The sequence below is a fragment of the Cebus imitator genome, unplaced genomic scaffold, assembly GCF_001604975.1.
Source record: "Cebus imitator isolate Cc_AM_T3 unplaced genomic scaffold, Cebus_imitator-1.0 Scaffold45, whole genome shotgun sequence".
In the NCBI taxonomy this organism is placed as follows: Eukaryota; Metazoa; Chordata; class Mammalia; order Primates; family Cebidae; genus Cebus; species Cebus imitator.
This window is the reverse complement of record NW_016107360.1, coordinates 17,366,404-17,372,403: the sequence shown is the minus strand read 5'-3', so window position 1 is coordinate 17,372,403 and position 6,000 is coordinate 17,366,404.

The window sequence follows — 6,000 nt, the reverse complement described above, 5'->3', positions numbered from 1 at the left end:
AAAGGATTTTCCACAAATATTCACTTGAGAATACAGCCAAGCTCCAGAAGGGAAAACTCACAAAGGTGTGGAGGCTCCCGTATGACTGGGTCTCCTGGAGTTTTTAACTCTCAGACCTGTCCACTCTGGGCCTCCAGGAATTAGCCAATTGCAACTTCAGATTTTCTTGCCTCGATTCTAGCTCTCATGGAGGTTTCTGCTCATAGGCTTCTGCTGCAATAACTTGTGATTCTCTGTATGCACCTTTTTCCCCAAACCACAGAACAGTGGTTTGCCCTCCGACCTCACTTCTCTGACAGATAAGAAGAGTTGTTGATTTTTTCAGTTTTTCCCTTGTGAGGACAGAGTGACATTTTCCAAACTCCTTATATCTGGGACCAGATAAGTACAGATAGAATTTTTAAAATGTATGTAGATATAATATACAAGAAACTACAACATAAAGATGATGGGTAATGGGAACTATAAGGCAAATGTCAATAGGATTCACCTGTAACTGTGTTGTTATATTTTTCGTGGCAAGGTTAACTTCTGATATTTTTAATTGTTATAGGATTATTCAAGTTTTCATTTTCTTTTTTATTTAATTTAAAACTGCATTTTAAAAAGAACAATCATTTCACTGAAGTTTTTGTATTTACTGGAATAAAGTTGTTCAACACAGAATTTAGCAGAAACTACCAATGTGAAAGTTGGTTTGGGTACAGGCTGACTTCTCCGGATTTCTGCCTTCATGCCTTTCATGACAGCTCAGCATATTATAAAAAGGCATATTTATTGTATTTTCTCAGCGTTTAGTGTGTCAACTGGTAGAGTTGGCCATGGCATATAGCCTGCCATGCAGAAACAGAGTTTACAGTTGTTGTTTCTTAGATTAGGACACAAGTCTTCAAAGCCTGAGAAACACTTTACTCTGTACTAATGTATTATTCAGCTAGACTAATGGTAGAAGTCCAAGCCTTGGTGTTATTCATAGTATGGCTTTTTCTGTAATATAATGAACCCTGGAGTGGGAATGAGAATACTTGGCTTCTTGCTCAGGTCACCTGTTTTGTTTATTGCTGGGTCACTTTAAGGAAATACCATACTCTGATCCTATACCTTTCCATCTGTGACTTGGGATGTTATTTTTTTTTTTTTCGTGCATATTGCAAACACAGTAAGACTATTGTGAGGATCAAAATTTATCCACTTAAGTGAATGAGGCTTTTGTCACTTTACACAAGTGTTTCTGTGTGGCACTATACTAAATGTGATGTATGCAAGTCATATTTTCAATTCCAACCCTCCCCTCACAGCCTGCCAACTCTCACCCAAGCGATCCTGATTTACAGCCAGTCTGAAAAACCCCTGTGCCATAGTATACAATCTCCATAACATTCTGAAGAAGTGAAAATATACAAATTTTGAAATGATAAGTAAAAGAGCGCTATAGGAATTTCGTGCTTATAAAAGATATTAATCAAGGAGAATCCACAATTGTCCTTTCAACCACTAAGAACAACAGTCTTACATTTTAGGGTTCTTTCAAGCATTCGAAGCCCTTTTCTTTGATTTCCAGAACAATATTTTGAGGATGGTGGCACAGGTGAGACAGGCCCCCCACTTTGCAGATGAAAAAATAAGAGCTTGGAGATGCTCAACTACATCTTCTAGCTTCCTTTTCTAATTTCTTTCTTCTAAAGTTGTGCTTTTTTCATCTTGTATTGCAACTGCCCATTTTATTCTCTGTTCCCCCACTGAACTGAAAGTTCCTTAAGGACAAGATTAATGTTTTATTGTTCTTTGGAGACACAGTGCCTAGTACAATGTCTGAAAACAATTTAATTTTATCGTTGAATGAATAGGTCTCTATTTAGTGCATATAAAAATGAGGTGAAGAGGGGCTAAGTGACTGACCCAGATCAGAAAGCACCTTTTCAAAAGGACTAGGCCTAAAATTGAGGCCACCTGACTCCTAATCATAAGGTTTTTTCTTTATATCATATTGTTTCCTTAAAGAAGTGGAATTGGAGTGGCTATCTAAAACCAGAATGAACCCTGATCAGAGATGAGTAAAGCTTGGAAAAACAACCAGAAGTACTGGAATAATCAGGCAAACAAGATTCCTAGCAGATGAGCTTTGATAGGGTGAAGGAATAGCCTAGACAATAGAAGATAAGGGAGAGATGGCATGAGCCAGTGCCACTGTGAGGATCAATTATATACATGCAAATGATGAGAGGGACTCAAATGAAGGACAAAGACACCAGGCATCAGAGGAGGTGATGAAATTGGAGGGCAGCCTGGGGAAAAGTACATCACTGTTACCAAAACGGAAAGGGAGGACCAGATCCAGATGGCAATGGTTTTAGAAGTAGGGAATGTGAAGTGTATGTGTATGTGTGTATGTGTTTTGTGATTTGTTATTGACATTTTGGGGAAAAGTTGAAAATAAAACCCAACTCTCATCCTCTATCCATCCTCATATGATTAAAGTCTGGAGAATGTTTAATGTTTTCTTTTAGAATTACTTGTTGATTGCTTTTTTTCATTTTTGTGAGCTGTTGAGTGTGAAAGATGAGTATTACACACCATACTTTCCCCCAAGGAATAAGTAACTACTTAATTTTTATCCCAAACGACTTGGTAAAATAAAACCTTCAGTTTCCACACTTATCACTAGAGATCTAAAGGAATTTCCTAATTTTTATGCTCAAATAAGAAAACAGTTAATTTAAATACAGAAGATAATATTAAAGGATTCAGTGAATATTATAGACCTAAATTTCACAAAGTAGTAAGTGACTTGAGTCTCGCCTTAATCAGTATTCTGTTCTAAGTGAGAAGATAAAGTTCCTAGGTTTTTATTTGTTTACACAAAAGAGTTTACTTCCAACTGTTCTTCATATTCAGATGATCTTAATGTTCTTTTAGGAAGGTGGCACATAGAAATCAGAGTTCACAGGTGACATCATGAACTTCTCTTTCTGGAACTAGTACCCGATGGAATACACATGATTACTGTAGCCAAACAGAATTTAGTCAAATTAATAGCGCTTTAAACCTCTTCACTCTCTCCAGTCAGATGATCCTGAAGCCAATGAAGGGGCTGGGCCCTCTTAAATTTGATAGATTTTTGTGAACCTTTTATCTAAAATTGACCCTTTAGCCAGCTAGGATACAGGACTGACTCAATCCCTTTTGGGACAACTCATGGAGTGGCTAAGAAATAAGGCCTAGTAGCACTGTGTCTGAATGTATATGGCAAAACATCTCTCTACAAAACCAAGGGCACTGAACAGAGAATTGCTGATTTGCTAGTCCCTAAAGATTTGCTGATATTTCTCAGGGGACAATTACCAAAAATGAAACGTAAAAGTGTACTTACAAAGCTAAGTCAAGGCTCACACTGGCATACTTAAAGAGATCTACAGCATATTTAAAGGAATTTTGAATACCTTACTACTATAGTCTGAATGTTTGTCCCCTCCAAAAGTAATGTTGAAACTTAATTGCCATTGTACCAATATTTAGAGGTGAGACTGTTAAGAGGTGATTAGGCCAGGGGGATCTGCCCTCATGAAGAGATTAATGTCATTATCTTGAGAGTGGGTTCATTATCAAAAGTTGAACTTGGTTCCCTACTCGCTCTTTCTCTCTTGCCCTATCTTGGCTCTTCTGCCACATGAGGAATAGCATTGCTTCCTGCATCTGGAGGATGTAAGGTGCCATCTTATAAGTGGAAATTGGACCCTTACTAGATATCAAACCTTCTGGTGACTTGATCTTCGACTTCCCAGCTTCCAAAATGCTAAGAAATTAATTTCTGTTCTTTATAAATTACCCAGCCTGCGATAGTCTGTGGTATTCTGTTATAGCAGTATAGAACTGTCTAAGCACTTACAAAATCCACCCGTTCCACCTACCAAACTCATACTTCTATCCCATACATATTTTGGAGTTATGTCAACCATGGAGGAAATTAACAAACAAATTATTTGAAGTGTAGTTTCTATTCCCCCTCTCCCTCTCCCTCTCCCACTTGCTTGCCCCTGTTATAACAGATTTACTGTGATGCTAATCAGGCTTAAATTTCAGGGCACTTCCTTGCCCAGATGCATGATCATGTTTTTGTATAATTTAAAAAGATATTTTAATTGTGACTGGCGAAAACTACATTCTCTCCTGCCTGTCTTGCCCTTGTAGCAGGCATTGGAAGGGTGGTGGCCTTGACAATCTGGCTAAGGAGAAGTTGAGTTGAGGAGACATTTAACTTGGGTTAGTAGCTTGCAGACAACTCTGTATACGGTTAAATTATTGGTAGCTGTTCTGCTGGATAAATGGATTTCAGGAATATCACTACCTCCCACTTCTCTTACTTACCCAGTGTCATGAGAGGAAGGTATGGAGCAAAACGCTGTATCACTAGATAAGCATGTTCTATGCAGCCTAGCACCAGAAGCATAAATACATTAAAGATAAAACATGATTTGAAACATACGAAATCTGATGTTCTGACCATCAGACATGTAAAAGCATAAGCAGTAAGATTTCAGTTTCATGGACCCCAAGTCAAAGCAGAACTTCTTGTCTGTTAAGAATATATTTGATAATTCAGAGTATACAATTACAAACATCATAAAATAATTTTTCCCATATAACTCATATGTAAAATGGACAAGTTATTCTATAAATAAGCAAATTATAACAAAAACATTTTCAAAGCATCCCAAGATTAACTAATTAAGATGAGATGATAAATTTGAAAAAGAATAAACAAGACTTTTGATTTGTCTAACAATCTAGCTAATGAAGAATAAATCACATGAACATATTCCAAAAATATATAAATATCTTGCTGATTTGAAATAAAATGCTAGTGGTAATGAAGATCATTTCAATAAGGATTTTGATGATAAACTGGTTAATGAGTTGTCGATTTCCACAAAGACCAATGGAACAGAATAGAGAACCCAGCAATAAACTCACACACCTACAGCCATTTGATCTTCAACAACATCAACAAAAATAAACAATGGGGAAAGAGGTCCCTATTCAATAAATGGTGCTGGATATAAAAAAAATAAATAAAACTGGACCCCTATCTTTCATTATATATAAAAATTAACCCCAAATGAATAAAATATTAAATATAAGACCTCAAGCTATAAGAATACTGGAAGAAAACCTAGGAAACACCATTCTAGACATAGGACTTTGGAAATAATTTATGACTAAGTCCTCAAAAGCAAATGTAACAAAAACAAAAATTGATAAGTGGGACCTAATTAAATTAAAGAGCTCCTGCACAGTAAAAGACACTATCAACAGAGTAAATAGACAACTTACTGAATAGGAGAAAATATGTGCAAGCTATGTACCCAACCAAGGTCTAATATCCAGAATCTATAAAGAACCTAAACAAATAAACAAATAATCCCACTTAAAAATATGCAAAAAACACAAACAGACAAGCATTCAACAAACATGAAAAGATGTTCAACATCAATAATCATCAGAGAAATGCAAATTGAAGCCACAATGAGACACCACCTCATACCAGTCAAAATGGCTATTATTAACAAGTCAAAAAAAAAAAATAGCTGGCAAGGCTGTGGGAAAAAGGAAATGTTTATACACTCTTGCTGGAAATGTAAATTAGTTCAGCCAATGTAGACAGCAGTTTGGAGATTTCTCAAAGAACTTAGAACTACCATTCCACCTAGTCATCCTACTACTGAGTATATATCCAAAACAAATAAATAAATCTACCAAAAGGCATATGGACTTACATGTTCATTGCAGCACTATTCACAATAGCAAAAACATGGAATCAACCTAGGTGCCCATCAATGGTAGACTGGATAAAGAAAATGTGGTCTATATATGCCACAGAATACCATGCAGTCACACACACACAAAAAATCATGTCCTTTGCAGCAACATGAATGCAGCCAGTGGCCATTATCCTAAGCAGATTAGTGCCAGAACAAAAAACCAACTAGCACATGTTCTCGC